The sequence below is a fragment of the Gallus gallus genome, chromosome 5, assembly GCF_016699485.2.
Source record: "Gallus gallus isolate bGalGal1 chromosome 5, bGalGal1.mat.broiler.GRCg7b, whole genome shotgun sequence".
Classification (NCBI taxonomy): Eukaryota; Metazoa; Chordata; class Aves; order Galliformes; family Phasianidae; genus Gallus; species Gallus gallus.
The window spans coordinates 26,609,767-26,634,177 of record NC_052536.1 but is presented as its reverse complement, the minus strand read 5'-3'; the positions used below and the strand labels follow the sequence as shown (position 1 = coordinate 26,634,177).

The window sequence follows — 24,411 nt, the reverse complement described above, 5'->3', positions numbered from 1 at the left end:
TTCATAATGTAATAAAATTATAAGCTACAAAAGCATGTATTGGCTGGTCAGGCTTGTGCAGTTAAAGTAAAAAGTAAAAGATTTGGTTCTCATTCTGCAGTACTGACAAATACAGCATATCAGCACAAAAGTGATCTATGATTCATTCTGTATTTGAGTGAATTTCTTCGCGAATTGCATGAAAGAGTTGCATCAGTATCTTATCTCTTTCAAGAGGCAGTCAGCTTTTTCTACATATTGAATTCTTTATTGTCTTTATATTCCTGCATGGTATTTTGTTTTCCTTGTTTTAACTCCATAAAAGATGACCGTGTTATGCATTCACTAAATGCCAAACATTGCTTTTTACAAAATGCACTGTGTAACTTGTTTGTTCCTGAGCTTCCTTATGGAAAGGATGTCCTGTGTTTGTTTACGTTCGTAGATTGCTGTACTGTCTCGTAACTTTTGTGAATGCCATTGCATTTTATATGCTTACGCATGTACAGCACGTAAGCCATTTGATGGTCAGTGAGTTATCAGACTGCTCCTTATAGAGATGGCATGAGATGAGAACAGGACTAAAACTAGAAGCAGGTGTGAAGTAAAGTTAGCAAATACTCCAAAACAAGTAACATATCCAATTGGCAGGGTGTTCTGAGGGGGTAGGTGGTGTCTGCAGGGAGAAGGACGTGCATAGGGCAGTTGAGAAGCTGCAAGCGTGTGTGCGGGGCTCAGGGAGGTGCAGGGGGTTACAGCAGCAATGGCTGAGCAGCCTCCTGCCTTCCTGCTCGTACTTCAAAACAAAGAAGTTGGATGATCAGACTCTTCAGTGGAGTTTCTTTTAGGTACTTGAGAGTTCTCATTTGGAAAAACAGAGTGAAAGACTGCCCAGGTTTTATGGCAGGTCTCTGTCCTGAGCCTGAAAGTGAGTGGTTAATGTGAAATCTCGTGATCCTGTGTTGGGAGAAGAGTAAAGCATGAGTGCTGGGAAAGGGCTACCGAAGTAACTTATGTGCAAGTTGAGTTTCTGCTCATATGAAGCGGACATATGCAGAAAGATGTTAGTACGTGTTCATAGAAATGATGATTAATTATGAGTAAGTAGTTTCACTTATTTTTTTTTTCCTCTTTTTCCAGAACTGCATTTCTCAAGCTGCTGAAGTTTGTTTGCCCAGCCCTTTGTATAACTGAATCCTGTAGTTGATGCAGAATTGCACACTATCAGGCTGTGAAATAGAAAAGGCAGGGATGGTTTCTAGATAAATATGATAAAAATAATTTTCCAGAGTGTGGACATAAGTGCTACTGTAAAGATCCTGCAGATGCTCATGATTCCTTTATTGAACGTGATGTATTCTATCCTGTTTGCAAAAGCACCAACAGTGAAATGTGCTCCAACCGTGGCTTTGCATGCACTGTTGCTTTAGGAATTCAGTTTTGTTTCACTTCAGGAAGTAGAGCTGTAGCCTGTTACACCTCAGCAAAGACTAAAGTGACTTTTTGATGGCGTGTGGCAGATGAGGCTATGTCCAGGGTGATCTGCCCTATCTATGCACACTAGTAAGGAGCAGTAAGGTACAAAATCAATATACAGTGCTTAAGCTTGTTCTGAGATGCTCTTGTTCATGAACTTTCCTTGTTTCCTTGGGTACTTCTCATGTTCTAGCCACACTTCGATGGACTGTGAAATATTTTTAAGCTCTCAGTAGATATACTGCATCTTCAGCTGCAGTGCTAACATTTAATAGCTCAGGCTTGGAGAATGGTATAACGAATGTTGTAATGTTTATTATGTTTTTGAAGTTTTATTAATGTGCTCACCCTCTTTGTCAGGTCACCATAAATAAAAGGGTGTTGCCTTTTAATTTTAAGTTTAATATCTGGTAAATTACTGCTAGGTATGTGGTTGTTCTTAAAGTATAAAACATTACAAAATGGTGAAAAGGAGAGTTTGTCTATAGAAAGCTTTATTAGAGGCTACTTTCTGCCTCTCCTGAGAAATTTTTATGGAGATGGAAGGGATGATGTGAAGTGGTTTACAGTGCTGGTTACTTTCATTAGTTCTGTGCTGCAGTTTTTTCACCTTAGGTGTTTGTGCAGGTGAGAAGTATGTCTGTACCTGCTGATGCATACCGTTGCGGTATTTCTCAGACCCTCAGACAAAAGCAGGCAGACCAAAGGTGTCACTGGATGTGGCCCTCCGCTTATCCTGCTGCCAGGCAGCTTCCCCTCCCCATCTTCACAGTTTTAGCTGCAAAGGGGAGTGTGAGTGCTCTGTATCTAAGGAGCTGGCTTAGCTCCTGTCTGGCTGATTTTTGCCCTGAGAAAGTTCAGTCTCACTTGTGAGATCCTTGGTTGTGAGGGAGTGCTTTGGGAACTAAGCATGTTCAAAACCCGTCTTGCCTGAGCTCTGAATTTGTAAGGCAAGATTTGGTTTGTTTTTTCTCTCTTTTTCTGCCTCAAATAGGCTCTCCTTTAAGTTCCTCCTCCAGCTCTGTAGGACACAAAAGCAACAAGGGTCAGATAATCTCGCTGTGTGCAGAGGTGGCAACAGCTCTTCTTGGGAAAGCTGCGAAGTGCTCAGTTTTCAAGACTTTTTTCAAGAGACTTTTGTCTCCTGCTGTTTTCACGTTCAGGAATGGATTTGATACTTAGAGTTATTCATTTTATGTAGAGTTAATTGATAAATATTCATCAGAGTATTGCTGAATTGAATACCGCACGGCTTTATATTTTTAGAGGCACATTTTCATTCCTTCATGCTTTCAGGAAAGGGAAGGACAATGAAGTCTTCTCTTTAAAATGAAGTTAATATCCCTTTCAGCACTTAGAGCTCCTACAAATCTTGTGTGTTCCTGGACTCAAGAGCTTGTTTTAGCTGGACTGCTTTTTAGCACCGCTCTCCACATGTAATTAAAGCGCTTTGTGTGTTGTGCTTTGGTCCTAGTACAAAGAAAGCCCTGCAGCTTGTTCTAAGAGCAGCTTTTCCGCAGCCAGATTGGTCTTTTAAACAAAGTGGTGTAACTGCACCTAACGCTGTGTTTGCGTAGTAAATGTTTGTAGAGCTCTAAGGGAGACCAGGAGCATCTAGGTGAGTGCACTGCGCTGCCGCACTGGGGTTCTACTGAAGACAGGAGCACTGTCTGGATCAGGTCCCTCTCTGCAGACTCCTTTGTTTGCAGAGATGGAAGCGACTGTTTCTTTTATAAGGCCTAACTAGATGTTTGTGAAAAGCTTTGAGACGCTTTTGATTAACGACTATGCAGTATGTGATTATATCACACATAATAATAGTGGGTAGGAGGAGACAGAATGGCAGCGTAATTCTTGCAGCATTGTGAAAACTTCAGGCTTTGTTCTTCTTCAAACACTGTCTTTACATTTAAACGCGATTTTTCTCTGCCGCTTCCCCTAGTCTTTATCTCCTCCAACTAAAAAAAAATACCAAAAAACCAAAAAAGAAGCATTTCTCTACCTTTATTTAAAAATTAAAAAAAAAAAAAAGAAAGAAAGAAAAAGGAAGAAGAGGGAGTGAGGGAAGAAAAAGTGCCGGACATGTATCTGCTGTTTTGGCTAGCATAGTTGTATGATACTTGAATGATCGGTGCTGTTCTGCTTTTACCAAAATCGGAGCCACGCTCTTCTCCTCTAAGTTTGAGATTGAGTGGGTGACGGTTTTGAACCTCAGAAACTGATTTTCCCCGTTTTTCTTTTCTTCATTTTGCATGGTAACCTCTTGGCTGGAAATTTATAGTCAGGAGGTTGCTGTAGCCTGTAATGTGAGCTCAGGTTTTTGTGACAGGAACGTTTGTTCCAGGGGGCTCCTTTTACAGCTGGGCGGGGGTTTGGGTGGAGTTGTGCTGTGGCAGAAGGGCCGCTTGGGAGCCTGGCAGCTTCTTGTGCAGGGATGCGGTTAGTTAAGTGTTGTCCATATTTGAGATTCTTCTGGATGTCCAGCAGTGCTTTCCAGACCAGTGGTGTTTTCTCCTGCATCTTCATTTAGTGGTGCTCCGCAGGGCTTGCACGCTTGTTTCTATGAGGGCAGGCAGGTGGGCCTGTGCACACTCCAGTTTTGTTGCTTCTGTTCTCCCCAGTATAACTTTTATTGCCAATCATTTGATTTATAAACCAGGATCCCAGGAGGCACAAATAGCATGCTGGTAGCCCAAGCCAGTGGAAAGTTTAAAAACAAAAACAAAAAAACAACTAAGATACAGTGTAGCAATGCATTCCTAGGCAAGAGGCCTGTCAGAGAAATCCCTCATGGTTTGCCAGCAGGATGGAGATGGCCAACAAGCATTTAACATGCGTGCTCATGTTGTTTCATGTTGTTTCATGTTCTTTGTTAGTTGTAACGCTGGAATAACAACTGGGGACGCTCATTTCTGTGGGCGCTCACCTGTGTGAGGTTGGTGACCAGCAGTAGGCTTCCATCTCTGGTGGTTCCATCGCCAGTGCAGTTTGAGAGGGAGAACAGGTTGCTTTGGTAGAAACACCAGCTTATTCCCCAGAGGTCTTGTACTTATGGTCTTCCTGAATTCTGACTTGGTGCCACCAAACAATAAATCCTTGCTTCCACTAAAAATTTGTTTTTGGGAAACACAGTGTGTGAAAGCTGATAGCACTGCTAGTGGGCAATATTACCGATATTACTTACTAGTGGGTGAAGAAATTAAGCAGATTAAGCAGATCAACCTCTTTTAGAAATGAACGTAACCACCCCCAATGTTTTCCTGAATACATGCAAATATGCTTTGTCTTGAAGTGAAATGCCTTCTGGTATTGTCACTGATGAGGCACACTATCACAGACAGGTTGGCAGAGGGAATTTGGGTAAGAGCTCACACCCTGTATTCTATAGATGTGTTGTGGAAGACAGTAGACAGTTGTAGATTGTATTTTGGCTACATGATTTGTTTTTAAAAAAATATCTAAATTATAAGATTGATATTATATGCCTATATGGAAATAGATTTTGTTTCAGGCCTTTTAGGTTTGCCCACACTTGCTCTTTAGACTGTTAATCAGACTCAGAGTTGCTTATAAGTTAATCATGCAAAAAAAGTTAAACTAGTAGCAATACCAGTATACTTCTTTCAGAGGATACAACTCCATTTTATGTATCTGGCAGTGCTTCTGTGGAGTTTTGTACTGTGAAAAATAAGACAACTTTCCACTTGTATGATGTGTATAAATTCAAAAACATAGAATGTGGAATAAATATTTCACTTAGTATGGAGAATTGGAGTGGGAAAACAAGAATTCTCAAGTAACTGCAGAAAATAAGTGGCAAATATCACAAAGGAGTGGAGAGTAAGATGAAAGGGGAGGTGAGCCAGAAATGTAAAGGTATGGCATGAACTGCTCTGAAGGGAGCTCAGTGTTCACAATCGTGTTCTTTTGGATTGTGACAACGTGGCAGCTGCAGCAGTTTTTGCTGTTGAATGAGCTCCAAGCCTTCCTTAAAACCTGTCCATTTTTGCAAGCAATAGGGCTCTGAGACCTGCTGTTCCTGCTGTGCTATCCTTCTTATTGCTAGCATGTTTAACAGATTGAGAAAGGGTTGTACGCTTCTTTGAAATGTAGGTGAACAAAGATTCCAGGGTAGGTTCACATTTTAACTCATATAAAATTTATTCTTCGTTGCAGTAGAACATTGACTGCTTTTTCTTAACAGTCAATACTTGCAGCTGTAATGAGCTCGGTCTTTGTGTGGGAGAATAGAAAAGCAGGGAATGCTCTGTTGTGAAAATATACAGGGTTTTCTATAGTAAGGAAATTTTGGTCAGTGGCGGGGCAATGTTTATAGTAATTACAGCAAATGAAAGACACCCATTTCTGATGAAAGATTTGGCGGATGTGTTGGAATTGTTGTATGCAGAGACCGATGGTAATTACCAACTCATGTTTCAAGTCATTGTACAATGCTGGTGATGCCAAAGTTTAGAGGCTGGTGGCCAAGGGATGATTAGAAGTTTATCACCAACCATTTTAGTGGGTTGGTTTTCTACTTTTTTCCAGACTCCTCTTTTTTTTTTTTTTTTTTAACTATGACAATATTAAATTCTTTGAAATTGAAACACTTAATCTGATCATTTACATTGTAAGCTTTGGCTTCTTTCCCCCATGCTCTTTCTTTCCTTGTATGCCGTACCTTAAGTATTGAGTTTCATTAATAAGCAGTCATTCTTGCTCAAATCTAGCTGATGTTAATCTGTGCTAAAAACAAGTATCAATTAATTTCTAATGGTATAACTTCATGTTAAGCAGCAATATGGAGAATACAGTATCACATGAAAATCGCTCACAGACTTACCAACCTTAAGGTAGATGCAACTTTGTAATGTTTGTCCTTTTCACCTTCATGACATTCGGCATAAGTAATGTATTTGATACAGTGGCAGGAGAAAACGTGCTCTATGTGAATCAGTTGCTGATAAACACACCAGGCTACAGCTCGGTCACCAGTGATGTGTTGGGGCAACATCTTAGCAAACTCGCTTTTAGAAATGAATTGTTTGCTACAAGCAAACAAAGAAGGATCAATTTCTTTTCTCCCGAGAAACCTTGGTGGCAGTGGTGTGGTCTTAGACAGCCATTTTTCTTTTTGCTGTTAGAAAACTTCTCTGGCCCACTTGGAAAATTTATTATTTTAAGATACCGCCTGTAATCTTTCTCTCTGTTATGAAATTGAAAGGTAATGCTAGTATTCTCATCTTTCTAAAAATATATATATATTTTTAAACTCAGACTCCCGAGTGCTATTCTGTTGAAGCGTGTGTCAAAACAAGAGCCTGTGATGTAATGGAGACTTGGAAACGCTGCAGTTGTGCACTTTGAAAGTAAGTCAAAAACTTTCCAGTTTTGAAGATGACCCACTGGAAAAAAAATAGAGAGTTTGGCTTGTGCAGTTTCAACTTTCTGCTTTGAAAGCCACTGCTGCTTGCTTTTTCATAAAGTTTGTGGTGGTTCTTTTTTGATCTTACGTGTATCAGCATTGCATCTGTTGGTTCCCTTTTTATTTGTGGATTTTGCAGGGATAACCTGTAAGAGATACCAGAGAGACTGTTAGCTATGTTTCCTGTATACTTCCTATTTCCTGGGAAAAAGATATGAGTTTTTTAGTACTAGAAAGCAACGAATTCATATGAAAGTATTTTAAGAGCCTTGTATAATTACTTCTCCAATACTTCATCTTCCTTCGTTCATCCATTCTCAGCTCTAGGATAGATCTGACTGCACTGCACAGGTCAGCTAAACCAATTAGAAAGGTAACCCAGAAAGAGGCAGGCTGGAGGGGAAATAAGCTTATGGCTTGTGTGAACTGCATGGCTTGAATTAATCTAACTTCATTTGTTTAGGAGGAGTTAATGAGATTTAGCTGATTAAATTTCATTCAATTTGGTTTTTGAATGTCTTCTGCAGGAGAGGAGTATGGCAAGAGTTAGTGCTGAAGCCACTGCAGGGGGAGAGAACTGCGCTGTATCATTACAAGTGTTTGAAAACTTAAGAGTGTAGTGTGACCCTTATTTGCATCACTTATGATCTGATACCACAAATATCTGAATATTGCTAAATCTTGTTGCTTTGTTCATATATATGTACACAATAAATTCATGTTCGTATATATATATATTAGTATAATTTTGAGGAAATGCCACCAGCCTTAATGGCCCCATCACGAGAAGAGTGTTTTGCAGGGCTCTGGAACTGGGTGTGAAAACTGCACTGCAGCAGTATAACTATTAGACCATTCTCATAGTTACTCTGCCCGCTGTTTCATGTGCTATCATTTGGCCAAATGGCTGCTGTCTGTACATTATTTTGCATCTTATTTGCTGGGCAGTAGAGCCTTACAGAGGTTGTGTGTGTGTGAGATTGTGGTGGGGAAGTCTCTGTAGAAGGGAAATGTGTCCTTAAAAGTTCAAAGAATATCTTTTTGCAAGTGTAAGCTAATCTCTGATTTTCCCAGAGGGTATCGTGGCTTTCTCTGGAGTAAGTGGAATTAGCCAACAGTGTTTATGGGGGTAAGCCCAAAATGATGAGTTAAATGGTTCTTTTTAAAGGTTATTTTCTGATGGTTATCTTAAGGTGTTGAACGACGTAGGTTTTCTTTTTCTTTTTTTTTCTTCCTACTTCTGTCAAAATTTGTATATAAACAGTAACAGTATGGAGTAAAAAGCCTGAAAGATAAATAGGACAGCTGCTACTTATAGCAGAGGGGAAAATGTGCTTTATAATTCTTGCATAAAAATTGGTTCTCTGGGATTTTTCACTAATTAATATTGTAAAGTAATGTTGCCCTTGGGATAATTTTAGGAGGTTGTAAATACTCAGAATATTTGACTTAAATGTGTGTTTTTCATGTGTTTGCAGAACTAATTCTTTAATGTTCTCCTGACAGTTAATCATCTTGAATGGTGGTCATAATCAGTATTTTGCTTTTTAGAGCTACTCTGCTGCACCCTTATTTCTGGGGAAAAAGTAAAAGTAGTCGGAATGATAGAACTGAACTGAGAAGACCTTGCTAAGAAATTGTATGGTGGTTTCTGGGAAACGATCTCTGTTTTTTACCTTTCTAAGGAGAAAAAAAAAGGTCCTAATTAGATGAATGTTGAAAGAACAGCTTCCTTTTTTTTTTTTCCTTGGAAAAAGGTTCAAATTTTGAATACTGTAACAGAGACTAATTAGAAGATCTGTTGTAACCCACTGGTGGTAAGAAATTTGCATATACAAAAAAATGTAGTGACATCTGTGTTACTGGGAAGTTTAAAAGGAGTTTGACACTTGAGTGTGATGCTTCTCAACCAAGCAGAAGCATGTAAGCTTTTAAATTATTTTCCCCTTCTTTTTTACTTTATATATGTAGAAACAAGTGCTGTCACATTTAGGGAATTGTTAGGTGGACTTAATGTATTGTAGTCCTGCTGGACGTGTTCTATTTTGGGGAAATGTTAGCTTTTGAAGAAGTTCACCTTCAGGTAGCATTGGGTTGTGCATGGTGTTTGGCCTCATGACGGTCCTGGGCTGATCTTTCTCCCTCTGCCAATTAACTTAAGGTGTCATCAGGAGGCATTAATGACTTCAGTGTTAACAGCAGTATTTGTAATTGTTTAGCCAGGGGGTGCCCTTAAAGGGAAGGAGAGGATGGCAGGACATAGAGATGTCAGGACATCTGCAACGTGGCCCATGCGGATGGCCGTGCTTGAGAGTCAGGTCACAGTGCTGCGAGGGAGACCTCAGAGATGCTGTGATATACCTTGGCTAACTTTCTTGTAATAGTCTACTCCTGTTGTCATTTAAAAACAGGTTTGGTTTGGCTTTTCCCATCGTCAGTCAAAGATGGGTGTTAATAACTTGACTGCATTTCTGGTTGGTTTTGGAGGGTCTTAAGAGCGGAAGTATGCAAGTGTAGTTGTTGGTACAGCTTTCTTTCACTGGTGGGAATGGTCATTTTTAAGTCACTTCCAGACATTGCTTTTGTCTGCCTGCAATACCTTGCCTAAGACCAAATCTTTTCTAGCTCAGGTGCATGCAAGTAGGAAGGTAAGGGGTCTAGCTGGGGCTGCAGCCACTTGAACCAGCTGGAACGTGGAGAATTGCACACTGCATACTGAAAGACAACTTGACACAGTTCTTGAAGATCAGAGAGAAACAAGCAATCCAAACAGGGCATTGCACAACAGAAAATGTGCATCCTTAACTATATGACATCTTTCCCTCAGGCTGAGACAACGCAGTTTCAATGTTAATGGCCGAATGCTCACAGTACAACAAGTAGTTTAGGTAATTATCTCAGGGGCTGTCTTTGTTTTTGCTGCACCTAATGAAGTAGGCTATGTTTGTGGTTTAATTTGTTATGCACTATGGTAATAGAAATATTTAAGTGCTTAATTCTTACTATATATACTTGAAAATCACAATCAAGGGAAATTTTTATGTCCTTTGAGGAATGTTTTCATGCTCTTGTTCCTGAAATCTAAGTACTGTTTTGCAATAAAATTAAACACTCCATGCTACACCCTGTATTTCATGTAGCTTGTGTTCCCAAGTGTGTGACGTTTGTAGTCAGTAACTGTTCTGTTACTATCCAGATATAACTGATTGTTTTTGAAGTTTGCATGGTATGCAATGTCAAAGCATTAATTTATCACCTAACTGTCTGAAGACAAACTGCCTTTTAGTCAGGTGGCAAAAATCTCCATGGGATTTTGTAACTGACTTGGAGAGCGAGTCGTGATGTCCTGTAGTAGTGCGTGCCCACATTCTCCCTTCAAGAATTTACCAGTGTGATTATATAATGAATTTCTTGGGTTTCATTGGTCCACTGAGGGAGATTTAGGCACTTCATTGTGACTGGATGGATCTGAATAATGGACAAGCCTCTCTTGCAGAGGGACCTGCAAGCTAAGCTGCTCAAAGCTGAAAGCAAATCTTTCCTCTTCTTTCTGAACTGACATCTGAAAGAAATGAGATTAGCTGAAACTTCAGCCCTGTTTCACGGATTTTAAAAATAGAATGAATGAAGGAAATCCCTCCTTGAACCAGAGCTACATAAAGAGATTCTTCACAAGTAACACATTATCCTTGCTCTTTCAATTCTCTGCATTTGTGGTCAATGTGAAGGTGGAAATGCTGAATGGAATGGCTGTTTAATGCATTTTTCTCTCATACCTATGGAAACAAGAATTTAGATAGTGAAATTAATTTATCTTTCTTCATATAAGATATCCACTGGTTTCACTAATTCATTTGAAGTAGGAAACTAGCAGTATAAATGTTTAAAAGGAGAACTGGCCTTATTAATTCAGTGCTCAGAGGAATCAATATCACACTTTTTAAGGCATATTATAAACTTTTTCCTGTGAGCCTTCACCACAAGTACTTTTAAATAAATATGTGCCCATCTTTCAGGCTGCAATTGTCATGCCATGGAAGGTGAGAGAGGTAGTAATCGCACATTGCCAACTGATGATACATGAAATGGAAGGTGAAACAGTGCAGCTCCTGTTAGCTGAAAGCATCAATTATGCTATGAATGTGTGCTTTAGGTTGGCTGTGTCATTCTCTGGCTGTTCAGGAGGACCCCTGGTACAATATTCTTCTGTTTTCTAAAGAGCTGAGATCTCCAGGCTATCTGTTGTGGAGAGACACTAGAAATAAAAAAGATATTCCATGAGCTAATGTGATGGGAATCACAGCTGGGGAACATTACTTTTTAGATTATCTGCAAAATCCCCCGTGTACCTTCTCACTTCTGAAATGATTGTTCTTTCGAGGCCTTTATTATGTCAATCTTGACTCACTTCTAATCTTCCCTTCCCACTTAGAGAAATAGCATTATAGTTATCCTCTTAGGATCCTCGGAGTTGATATTGTTCAAAATATCATGTGGCTTCTTTGATGCTCCCTTTTTAGAGGTCAAGATAATTCTGCCTCCTTTAAAACCCTTACAGAACTGTCTCTGGGTGTGTGCTGTTCTAGTGTATGCAGCTTTGATTCTGATTATACGAGGGGAAAAGGGAAAGAGATTTGTATATATGAATATGTATTTCATATATTCAGAGATATATTGATATATACTTAGGATATATTTGAATGTGCGTATGAAATCGAAGCTTCCCATAAAGCATGCATCTACTGAGATAGAGAGGAGTTTTGTTGGTATAGGTTTCATTCATGCAATGATTGTTAGGAAGAGTAGGTATTTCTTGGTATAAAAGAAAGCCCAGGTACTTATAACTATAAAACTTTACGTGATGATACAGTTTTTGTACAGCACCACATGGACCTTCTCAATAGCATTACATTAGAATTAAAATTTTAATTGTTTGGAAGAAACTTAGGCAAGCTGGAGCGTGGACACTGCTTCTTCCTGTTGGTAGGAGTAGGAAAACAAACCAGTCAGCTCTCCTCTCCTGCTCTAAGGCTGTTAGAGGTGTGGCAGCAGCTACACTGATCCAACCAAAGAGGAAGTACTGACAAAAAAAATCTTTTCCTTCAAGGATGACCTGACCCCATGGATTTGCAGTTGAAATGCAACTTTGTATAGTGGAAAGCTGAAGCGTATGTTCATAGTAAATGCGACACCTCACAACAGAGACAGGTTTATTCATAGCTGCGTCTTGAAATAGCGTTAGGTTTGACATTCAAGGAAAGTACACACATTTAGCATACAACTTAAGTACATGGTTATATTTCCGTAATTGCTTTGTTCTCCTTTTTTTGCGTGTTACAGAATACATGCTTCACTGATAAAAAATAATAATGGAGAAATTAAATTAGAAACGGTTGCTTTTCTAATTAGCTATGATAAAAATCAATACTTGACCATGAAAGTGAGAAATCTTGGATCTTGATTTCCTTCTTATCTATCTCTTGTCCAGTGGTTTGTGTTAATTAAATCAGAGCTAGCTCTGCCCTGGCCTCTATGTATACTGCTCCTGTCTAATGAAGAAAATATCTGTTAGTAATGCAGTAAGCGTAAACTAGGAAAGTCCATTGTGAATACTTTGATAAGAGTAGTAGCTAATTATTGTGGTGATAAACTTAGGCTACTACAATCAATAGTCGTAACTTTTGATGTGTTTTTAAAATGTGGACTGGCAATCTGTTGGACAAATTGTAGTTATGTGAGGGTTTACTGCTAGTCTGGCTAATACAGAGAAAGATGTGGCTTGTTGGAAATATATTTCTGTCAGATGGACTTTGTCCCCTATGTTAAGTGATTTGAAGGGACCACTAGAGGTCGTGTGCTTCAGTGCCACACTTAAAGCTGGAAGAACTTTGAAGTTAGTCAAGGCTGCCTGGGACCTTTTCTAGATGAGTGTCAGGCTGTTTCTGGAGAAGTTCCTACAGGCTCTCCAGGCAGCCTGTGGCAGTGTGCGCTAGGTGTTTCTGTGCTGCTCAGGGAACAAGCTGCTCAGTTTTCTTTTTGGCACTTGGTTTCTGTTTGGGTAACGAAGGCTTCTGAATTCTTGAGTCTGGAATAACTGTCCAACAGGGTTCTCTGTCTTTTTTTTTTGAGGCTCAGGGTTGGAAGACCTTGGAATCTGCTGGAGCCGTGGAGGAGATGGATATGACAGAACTTGAGAGTTTGTAGGTTTTCTCAGTGCTGGAAACGATCAAAGCAGATGTTTCATTGATAATGCAATGAAAAGATGGAAAGACCTGACAGAAGTGAAAGAAGTTGATTATCTGTGGAATGATATGTTGAAGTTAAGGATTATTTGTGCTTAGCACCTTTCTCACTTTCCATGAACCACACTTTTCATTCTTTATGATCTCGTATCGTCCTTACTTTTGATATGATATACACAATATTTTTAATACAAAAATCTAGGCTACCTGTTCTTTATTATTCATGGTTACCTCATTTTACTACTCCTCTTCCTTTTGTTTGTTAATCAGTGCTTGACTATTACCTTATTAAGAGATGGAACAGTCAAAACTGAGATTCATGTCAGAAATATATAATTGTTCACTAAAGGTTTCCTCAGCTGTGGTCTAAACCTACTTGCCTGGAAAGCAGCATTGTCCGAACACCCTGCTGCTACTCCTTGGATGACTGCTCCTATCACTTGGTAATCTAGAAGCCATTGTGGGGCAGGAATGTCTGTTATTTAAACTAGTAAATGTAAACAAGAAGACCCATTTTTGTCATGATTTAGTGGTAGTATGTTTGCTTAATGTAAAGGAGCACTTTTAGCGATAGTAAATCGCTAAGTTTGTGTCCTGGATTGGTGGTTTTGGACATACTTGTAAAAAGCATGAGACTGTAAGTGTGGAAAACCACACCACTGGTTGTGAACTCCTAGCAACTGACTTCCCTCCTTGTGTCCTGGCAAAGAGGATCTGTTGAGACCAATTTGGGTTGTACTTGTGCTTTAATGGTTCCTGTCCATCTTGGGCTGTCTGTTAGAGTAAATTGCAGAATCCTGCTATTATCTGTTAGGCATCCAATTGTGTGACTTGTACAACAATCAAGTTGAGATTTTCTCACAGAAAAACCATTCCTAACCTTATGTTGAGTCTCCCATCTGAATCTGTTTGCATTGCCATGTCCAGCACAAACACTGCAGCTCTTGCTCCTGTTCTCTGTTGCAGCAGAGGGGAGCAGCAAAGCCTGCCTGGCTTCCAGAGCTGTCTGAACGCAACAGCATCAGCTGTAATAGCCAAGATGAGTTCCAAGGGAAAGGAAGCTGCTAAGCTGGAGAACAATATTTAATTTGGCAGTAGATTTTATGTTGGTATTTCAAGGGAACTGTTAGCCAGTATTATGGGGGGGTGGGGAGGTAGGGTTGGAATCACAGTTCAGGAAATGCATGGAGCTTTGAAACTTAAGTAATAAGAAAACCAATCACCTCTGTGACCAGAGGTGGATGTGCAGGCCTAGGTTTAAAGCTTAGTCACGAGATGAAAGAAGTCATCTGTCAATTCTTCCAAAGTCTGATCATTCCTGTAAATCACTCCTGGAGCCTGTTTTTAACAGGTGACTGAGCTGAAGCTCTGAAGGGTTCTGTTGGAAACAAGTACTGCAAAAACGTATCTGTAATCTAGATTTTATCCATTTCTGAATACGTGTTAAACTTGTAATACTAGGCATTGTGTTCCCATCTGTTAATGTAATTTTGTAGACAATAACTTTAAAGAGTTTTGGCTTGTAATTTGATCTTTAAATGTTATTTCATAATGTAATACGTTTGATACTTATTGTTTTTCTGAAAAACTCATTTTACTCACAAACTGCCCATTCTTTCTTCTTTTCAGTGAAGTTCATACTGTTGAGGCTTCTCATAGGCTGCCTTGTTAGCGTCAAGTATTCCACTGAAACTGAAATGAGTAATGTTGTTCTCAGTATGAAAACGCGTGTTAGTTTGAGGGTGTTTTAATCTGCTTTTCAATTAAAATGCACCTTACTATAAATAAAGGTACTGCCCTGACTTTCTCACTTTGGCAAAAGTTTTTTCCAAAAGACTTCCCCAAGAAGTCAGAAGTTGTCAGGTTCGTAAGTGAAAGTGAAAGTAACTGCAAATCAAATGAGACCTGAACTTTTGAGGGGCTGCCCCGTGATACAGTGTGCCCGTGTGTCTCATGAAAAGCTGTGCTGGTCCGTTTGCATGTCCAAGTTTTTTGGCTCCTTTTTGTTAAGGAGTGGGCTCCATATTTGATCTACAGGTTATTTGTTTGGGGCTTAAGTTCGGTAATATTGTTTAAACACTCAAAAATTTAGGCATAGGGTTGGTCTCTAAACTGACCTGTTGTTTAGCTGACAGTTTTGTGAGGTCTCTGGTTCAAATAACTAAAGCCGTATTATGTTTAGGTTTTCCAAGATTAACATACAAAACAACTCCTTTTTCTTTTGTATCTTTGAACCCAATTTGTCCATATGCAGAAGAAGTTGGTTTTATTGGAGCTCTTTTTGCAAATAAATTCTGCCACTTGTATGTGTTTCTTGTTTTTGGTGAAAGGCATATCTTGTTGCCCTTCAGTCTGCAGCCTGTGGTTTTTTTTTTTTTTTCCTGCAGCTCTGTGTTCTTATTCATCATTTGATACAAAGAATTCAACAGTGCAATAATAAAGTTGGGAATAGGACTGCTTTGTAGGGGCTTCTTCAGAAGGATACAGGAATGCAGATAGAAGGGAGTCTGCAGTAATATAGAAGAATGGTCAAAGTAATGTGGGTATGAGCAAAGCTAGGCCAGACCTTAGGTCAGCCCTACTGAATGGAGAAGAGCAGAATATCTCTGAACTGGGGACAAAATCCAAAGTGATACCGGAGTTAAAATAATCTGTGGTACTGTTAATGGAAAGAATCTGAGGTTGATGGAGGTTTCAAGCTAACTGCTTGGGGTATCGCAGTCCGAATCTGTTTGATTATTCTTGCTACCTGTGTTTTTGTAGTTAGATAATTAGAATTTTTATGTGGACTTAAGTATTTTGATCTAGAAGTTCTTAGAAGGACCACAGCTGTCATATTTTAACATGTTAATATCTCTATTTTGAAAGATACCCGTTTTCTCTTAAAGTGAGATTGATATACCAGCATATAGGCACTTGTTATCTATAAGTTGGGTTCATTTATGGTCAAACAGTTGTATTTATTTGTCTCTCTAACCTGTTTGCTTTTTTTCATCAACAGGAAGGGAATTGGAAATGCATGACAATCCCGGAGAACAAGATCGTTTTAGTGACTCATTTGTTTATGCTAAAATCTACTGTGAATAGGTTCCATGCTGACTGACAGGGCATGACTTGCATGTAATTCTGGCTACTTGAAAATTGTACCGATTAACATGAGGTCTGGCTTTGCGTTTGCCTGACATGGTTCCACCATGTTACCAGTGGTAACTTTCCCCACTACCGTTAGGAGCACTTATGTACCACTTCTACGTCTCCTTCTTGTATTCAAAAATGTTCCAAGGGTGAGGCTATGAAAAGCAATACTGCTGTCTCTGTTGCTTCATTTCTGTCCAACCACAACAATTTTGCTCTTGAATTTTAGATCAAAACTGCAGCCATAGGGAGTGCCAGGCCTGAGTGATGTGATGGACACACCCAGGGCGTATGCTCAGGGAGTATCAGGTGTTTATAACTCCTACTCATCATGTTTCATTGGTTTATCTTAGAAGAGAATAGTATATCCTAACTCATCTGTTTTTACCCTTAGCTGCCTGAAAAGGAAATGGCAAACATCTTCTAGAAGTGCAAAATCTAGAATTATCAATGGGGGGGGAAAAAAGACCAACACCTTGAGAATTCTAACTGCAGTGGCACTCAGCTGAATCTTATTTATACAGGGTGTGGTATAGCTGCCAGCTAGGAGAGGAGATGGGATGAGGGAGAGAGGCGCAGCTGTGCATACATGAGCCAAAGCAAACAGCTGCTCAGGTGATCCTGGTAGGGCTACATGAGCCCTTATACCATACCAGTGGACCTCGGCTTAATCCGAGTGTGTGCCTGGGATCTGTTGCAGCATGGTATCACTGACATTGACTTTTTTCTTTCTTTCTTTTTTGATAAAAGGTAACCTTATTTAAGAGACATGCAAACTTCTATGTTTATTAAGCAATGAAGTGTGCTGCTCATTTGGTCTGATGTGGCTAGTGGAGAAATCCACCAGAAGTGTCTCTATTAGGCATGCCGGGAGAGACTTAAGCGGATAAGCGAAGAGAGATTCCTTACTTCGTTTGTCAGTTAACAGTTATTATAAAAGAGCTCTTTTGCATTACCAAAATGAGTTAGAAAGTTTCAGCCTTGCATGAGGGATGTACCATTCACTGATGGCTTTTGCAGGGTGGTATTTTCTTTGGGATTCACTGTAGATTTTTCATTTCCAATTTCTTTTATTTGTTATGAGGCTCGAGGAAAAAAGAATATTTGTAAAGGAAAAGCTGGGCAATATGCTGGAGATGATTAAAAACAAAAAACACAGCAATAAAGCAAAACAGAAAATCCCAAACAAATAGAACCTAATGAAAAGCTAACCTGTCAGCCTGTCTTATTTGAAAAGGACACAGACTTGAAGTTTCTCAGACAGTTTTGTGTGTCTTTCCCCACCGCCACCCGAATCGAAACTTCGTTTGGACTTGCAGCATCTCCTTATGCATTAATTGCATGCATAAAGTGTCACTTTTTAACACTTTATAGGCGTCATAAAGGATCAGCACGTACTTTTATGAAAGCTTGGGCTTGCGACCTGACACCTAGTTTATGTAACCTAGATATACCCTGCTTGGTACAGCAAAGAGCAACTTGAGACACTTCAAAATGTTTCTGACTTGTAAAACCATATTCACAGCTTTTAAACCACAAAAATTTGAATCTCTTCCGGATGAAAGTGATAGACTTGAGCACATCTGTAGCTTCTTAACGTCACCAAGCATCTTTTTCTAATTTTTCCTTAACTCTTTGTGGTGTAATTGCTGTTTACTTGTTGGACAACAAAGTGAAGCGGACTGTCTGCTGCTGACTGTTTGCAGAAGATTGCTATGCTCTGAAAATCATGTGGCGGGACGTTTGCAACAGGATTTGCTATAAATGTTGTGAAGTAACCAAGAACAGCACGTTGCATTTCTCCTACTTGGCGATAGAGTGTGTTGAAAATTTATCTTTGAGTAAAAAACAGGTTTTTGCATTCCTGGTGTAGGTTTAGAGAGGTAAAATGCAAGAAAAAAGAATGGTAGGTATATTTTATGCTCAGTGCATCTTAAAGATAATGTCTCCTGATAAAAGCACTGATTTGAATCCTACTACAGAGCGTATTCATTCCTGCAGTCAACTTGTGCAGTCTCGTAGTGAATACAGAATTGGGAAACCATGGGAATGTTTTTGTTTTATCTATAGTAGGTTGGTGCTGAGTGGTGATTGTGTATTCAGTGGTAGTGGTCATGCAGAAAGAACGTTGCACTACAGTTGCTGATAAGTATCCTTTCTTTATTCCTTGCACATCCGTGCACATGTGTTGCTGTTAATAGGAAATCACTAACTTGGTCACTGTGACAAAGTTACTTACCTGCACGTAACTTCTGAGCTGCATCTCTGGTGCCAGTTCTCATTAGATGGATTAAATTCAATTATATTAGTACAATGTAAGTAATATTGGAGAAAAGGGGAAATAGCTTTTAGACTTACCATGAAAATACCTGATTTCTAGCTATAAAACAGCAACTGATTTTTTTTCTTTGAGTAAAGGCTAATTTTCATGAGCAGAGTACTGGGATGTTGTTGCAAATTCCTGACACTCTGTAAGGCTTTTTGTTTGTTTGTTTTCCCTCGTGTATTTGCAAATTATCTTGGACTGACCCAAAGCTACATTACTTTCCTTTTTCTAAAAGGAAAAAGCGAGTAGTTCTGTTTTAAAAGTATTTTCTATTTCATACAGTTCAGCAGAAGTTTTATTTACGGAGCTTTTTTGTTTGTTTGTTTTTGTGGGGTGTTTTTGGAGGGAGGTTGATGTATTTTTTACTTAGTGCCTGCTGACGTGTTCAAACCCCATTCTGATAATTTTTTGGTCAGCTTTGATATTTGGTGTAAATGAGTCAAGCTTGTGCAAGGGAAATTGATAAGCAGATTAATACTGCGGGACCGTATTCTATTTTGGATGTTCTATAGTAGCTCTTTTAGTGGTTGTTTGTCAAGGGTTAAGTACGTTGTTAGCTAAGATTATCATAGGTGGGAAATAACTCAAATTTGTCTCACTGCTGGGAGCCCAGGTTTGAGAGCTGTTAACGCTTTCTGTGTTCTGTTCTGTATTTAAGACATGAATGGGACCGCGAAGATCAGCTGGCAAGCAGGACTCGTTGAGCCACTCACTTCCCTAATTGCCAGGAGGGAAACCATTTTTATTTAATTTTAATCTGCCATAAGCTGAGCGTGCAGTTCTTTGAGCCACAAAAGCTAAAATCCTGCACCAGCCTTTAATGTATGTTCATACATAAAAGCTGTTTAATTGGTTTTGTTTGCCTGTGTCAGAAATTAAGTGTGAAGTCTCCTGCCTTATCCCTTCTGATTAGATCTGCAAATCCAATCTTTTATAGAGGGTATGTTCTAAACAACTATGATTGCTGCTTTGGTTGCATCTTTTATGAATGCTTTGTTAAAAGCAGGAGGGCTTATTTTAGATTTGGTTTTCACACATGTGGTAAATATCTGTCCCTGCTTACAGTTTCACGATTTGCTCCAATTTAACCTGCTTTTTTTCAGGCTTGTCCCCTTTTCTCTGAGCTGCAAGCACCTCTTAAGGTGTCAGCATTAGCATGCTACCAGTGGGAGGAAAAGTAAAACGAGGCACCTTATTCAAAAGAAGCTCTTACAAATATGGTAGTGCACAAGTATTGAATCTCCAAACTGACATCCCCTGTAAGTCTGGATTGTTACTTTCCCTCGAACTTGGTTTACAGGTTTTTTCCTCGCTGTTTTTCTTGAAGTTTGTTTCCAAATTCTCCTTGACTTTCTATGCATTATCACCATCAGTGGGTTGGTTGATAGTGGCATGATACATGCGTGGTAGGCATAGATATCCATGCCTCTGTATATTTGTATTGTACAACTATAAGTAATTTTGTTTAAACACCTTTGTTTGCCTTGCTGCAGATGTGTATAGCCACACAGGGTGGCATGCCATGTAATGTGGGATTCTTGTTACACCAAGTAAAGCGTATGTCAAGATGCAAGCAACTTTATTTTTTGAACTACCTCTGCATACCGGAGTACCCCAATTATCTCTGCATTAGTAGAAACAATATTTATGTTGACTTTCTTTGTCCAAAGGGGCTTTGATGTAGTCTTACCTTATACCTTCAGTTATTATAGACTTTCTAGATCTGACTTCAGCCTGTGGCGCCTGCTAAGTCCTCCAAATCCGGCATTTGCTGCTAGGACTTTATTTTGCTGTAGTTCAACATATTTTTCTGCTTAGCTTGTCGAGTAGAAGAGATGTGGTAGATCAGCTAACGTAATCTTTTTTTTTTTTTTGGAGTCTGGGATTAGTTAAATTATCCATGTTTTGTTCTCAGTACGGCAAAAGGATGCATTTTGAATAGATGTATTCTTTGGATTCCTGACTAAAGGTTAGAGTGACACAATCAACCTCACGTTGACAAATCATGTGAAATCTCACTTTTTGCTGGTACTTAGCCATTTTCCCTCCTGTGACAGAAATGCTTGTATTAGTGAACATGTTTGAATGGAACTGATCAGATTGCATGAGATTTCAGATAATTGCATTTTCCTTCTTTCCCTTCTGCAAAAGAGAAAACAGGTGGTATAAGTGAGCCACTGCAGTGTCTTGCTTTTACCTCCAAAACCAATTATTTATTATTGAATGTTTGTTTTATCCTCTAAAGGAAGGCAGCATTCTGCTTATTTGTACTTTAGTAAATTTAGTGAAACTAGAAATAAGTGTGAATTTAAGTCAGTGTAATGTAGATTTAGTTAGAATTAAGAATTGGGAAAAAGCTCCTTTTTATAAATAATTTATTTGGATAATGAGAAACTAGAGTAACGTAGAAAGGAATTTGCTTTTGTCTATCAGGTGAACTGGCAGATGATGAACCCACAGTTTGTATTAAGAATATGACCCAAGCTCTGAGGTGTTCTCGCTTCTGTAATCAAAGCTCTGCAAGCCGTCGGTACTGCAGTTGTGCCTGGTGCCCCAAGGAATTCAGACTCCTGTCGTGGTGGGAACTGCAAGGAGGAGTGTTTGGAGCACCAGGAGAAGTAGCCTGAGAAATCCTGTGTAGAGTTAGTTCTGTCCTTTATTTGAGAATATATTAATGTTTTACTTGGTCGCATTCTTCAGTCTGCAAATAGCTGCTTTCACCTGCTTTTCAGAGAGGCCATCTGAGACTCAAAGCTTTTGTCAAACTGGGTTTTATTAGTCTTAGTTTTCCTCATTTGAATTATTTTCCTTCTCTTCTATTTCCTTAGGAGTTGATAATTGTAGAAATATGTGTCATAAATAGACTGCAATTTAAACCATCATATATAAATAAATTGATTTCCTAGGAAAATCCTATTTAATGCATAAGGACACACTCCAACTGTTGGGATATACCACTTTCCTATTCCAAGTGATGACTCGACTAAGAAAAGAGCCACAAACCGATGCTGTAGACATCTGAGTACCTTCCAGTGGAAGTTCTCCTCCCTAAATATTTGAAAAGGGAATAGTGTGGTTACCACGAATGACTCTGGTAGCAGTGGCCACGTGAACTGCAGGACTGTAAATGAGCTGTGAATGAGATGTCTGTTGCACCTGAAATGCAAACCAGTATCCACCTCTTCTAGACTGACAAGTCAGCATCTTGTGTGCATGCATGTGCATATATATATATATATGAATATGTATGTGTGTGTATGTATATATATATATATATATATACACACATATGTGGGTTTCGAAATGCAAGCAAAAGATATCTGAAAGAAACATCTTTCTTCCAGAACTGTGAAACTGGGTAACTCTTTTTCTATAAGAAGCACCAAGTACTACACTTCCAGCACCTCAGCTGAAGCTGCAGCTTCTGTCTCAGCATGAAGGCCAGACTTTCACTTAACAGTATGCTGGGAGATTGCACTTACATTTCTTTGGCAAAGTTTGCATGGATTTAAGAAGTTAATCTGGTACTTTTTTATGCTCTGTACAGGTCATTACTGCTGACTACCTGAATTTGTTGCCTTTAAAATGGAACAAAACAAGTGCTGTTTCATCATTAAGCACTGGATATGAAACATTGGGAAACAGGTGTTGAAAGTATAAACAGCAAAATAGGAGAAACTTAAATTGGTGGTCAGCGCTTCTGTTTTGTATGTGCTATAGTCTTTGCATATAAAATAATCCAGAATGATTAATAAAAAGTTGTTTTTTTTTAAGTTTCTACTGCAGTTGTGAGATTTTTAGTATCTTTAATGTCCTGTTTTTGTGTAGATGACTTTAAGATAGCTGTAGTCTTTCAGGCACTGGAATGGCCTGCCCAGGGAGGCGGTGGAGTCGCTGTTCCTGGCAGTGTTCAAGAGGCGTCTGGATGAGGAGCTACGAGATATGGCTTAGTGGTTTGTGGTAGTAATGGTAGTGGGAGGACAGTTGGACTAGATGATCTTGTAGGTCCTTTCCAACCTTGTGATTCTATGATTCTATATGCCCCAAAGTGTTATTCTTATCCTTCAGTCCTTGCCTGTTTTCTCAAATCTGGCAAATCTACTGGGATGAGATGCTCTGAACACCCAACCTTAGAATAAGGTAAGGCAAGAGTCTGAAGGGTATTTGCTGAGACCTTCTGCATTTAATGGCTACGTATTCTTTGGTAAGCTATTTTTCATGTGAGCTGCACTTTCAGATTTTACCATTTAACTGCATCTAGTTAATAAATATGGGATTTTCTTCATTTGTTTAGTGTTTGTGGTGCTCTGATGTGTTTTTTTTTCTCCCTTCTGGAGCACCAATAATTCACTTGACTGAACCTGTCATATTCTCCTTTGATACACGTGACAGTTACGTGTTTTCTAATGTGTCACTTGTCAGTGTAAGCAGTATTTCTTTTCTGATGTAAGCCCTCTATTGAGTATACTTGCAGAAATGCTTTAAAATGCTTATTAAAACCAATCCTTTATTACTTTAACTTTGAAGTATGAAAACAATGCTTTCTTGCCATTTTTTTTTTTAGTTTTGCTTTCTGCATGTCTGATTTCCTACATCTGTTGTTCCCTTCAAGTGCATAGATGAGGATTGAACTGTATGTGTATCTGTTTATTTTGATTTCTGGAACTAATTCTGCAATTCTGTTTCACTGATGAAGTGGATCTGCTGCTTAGGTGGCCTTCCTTATCTTTGTTACTGCAGCATTTGTGCTCTTAATTGTTTATATTTTAAAGCCTAAAATCTTCCCATTAATTTGCTTTCCTTTGTATGCTAAAGTAACTCTTTTAAAGATGTAATTTCTGTGGATTGAGAGTTAGTGATGTATTCCTGATGCTGTGGCACTGACGAGATGTGACTTATTTGGAAACTTTCTTTTCTTTCAAGAGCTTTGTGTTGTCACGTAGGAGCCTGCATGTCACTTTCCTGTTTCATCTGTCTGTTGTTGTTGAAATCAGAACATGTTTAACTCCTGAGAAGCAAATTGAAATTCATTGACATCATATGTATTCCTTCCCACCACCCCATAGAGTATCAAGTCACTGCATACCATTATAAATTTATGACCTCTCCAGGACTCAGTCGTCATTTGATAAGATCTGCTTTTGTCTACAGGGAAATTACCAGTATTTCAATCAGTAAGGATGATACCCAGTGAGAAGCATGGTAGTTATCCTTACTAGGTCACAGACAATTAAAAATCAGTAATTCTTGTTTGATTTCCCTTGTTTTAAAAACACAAATTTGTTCCCTAGAGCAAAGTATGTTAGATATTTATAGTTAGCATGCCTTGTACATAGGACAGTTATGCTTATAATCCAAGTGAAACCCCTTTGAGAGAATGTCTATAGTAGACTCTTAAAACTGGAAACATAATCAAAGTGGAACAGAAAAATACTTTGAGAGTCACTGGACATACGGCCTGTATAATTTCTTCATGACTTGGTATATGTGGCTGAAGGTTTTGGGGAAGTGTGTTAATAAAATAATAGAATGAACAAAAGAAATACTTTAAAGGGAGTTTTAAATTCTCTTAAAAGTGTGTCTTTAGTAGACAGCTTTACAGGCAGTCACTCTGTGTATTGTCAGCTCAAGGATTAGTGACTCTCAGTTCAGGTAAGTTTAAAAAAAAAAAAGAGAAAATGAAAAAAAGGAAATAGGTTACATTCTCCCTAACCTAATAAATGCCTGCTTACTCTGTATAACCAGTTCTACCTCCTGAACTTTTGACTACTGATGTCTGTGTTAGCTGTGTTTAATGTGGATCAAAGTCTTCATCTGTGTTAGATATA

General features: G+C 38.9%; 1 protein-coding gene across 6 annotated transcripts in view; it reads left to right on the top strand.

The window, feature by feature from the left end:
- The window catches only part of SIPA1L1 (signal induced proliferation associated 1 like 1), a 190,298-nt gene that overhangs the window by 31,131 nt on the left and 134,756 nt on the right, over positions 1-24,411 (top strand). For 2 of the 6 annotated variants that reach the window (XM_040700960.2, XM_046941713.1), the window contains exon 2: positions 6,733-6,824. The exons of 2 other annotated variants lie outside the window; for them this stretch is intronic. The gene's annotated coding sequence lies outside the window, so the exon portion shown is untranslated. Of the gene's footprint in view, positions 1-640; positions 5,587-6,732; positions 6,825-23,147; positions 23,217-24,411 lie in introns of those variants that run through there. 2 more of the 6 variants (XM_046941712.1, XM_046941714.1) reach the window with 2 other exon arrangements.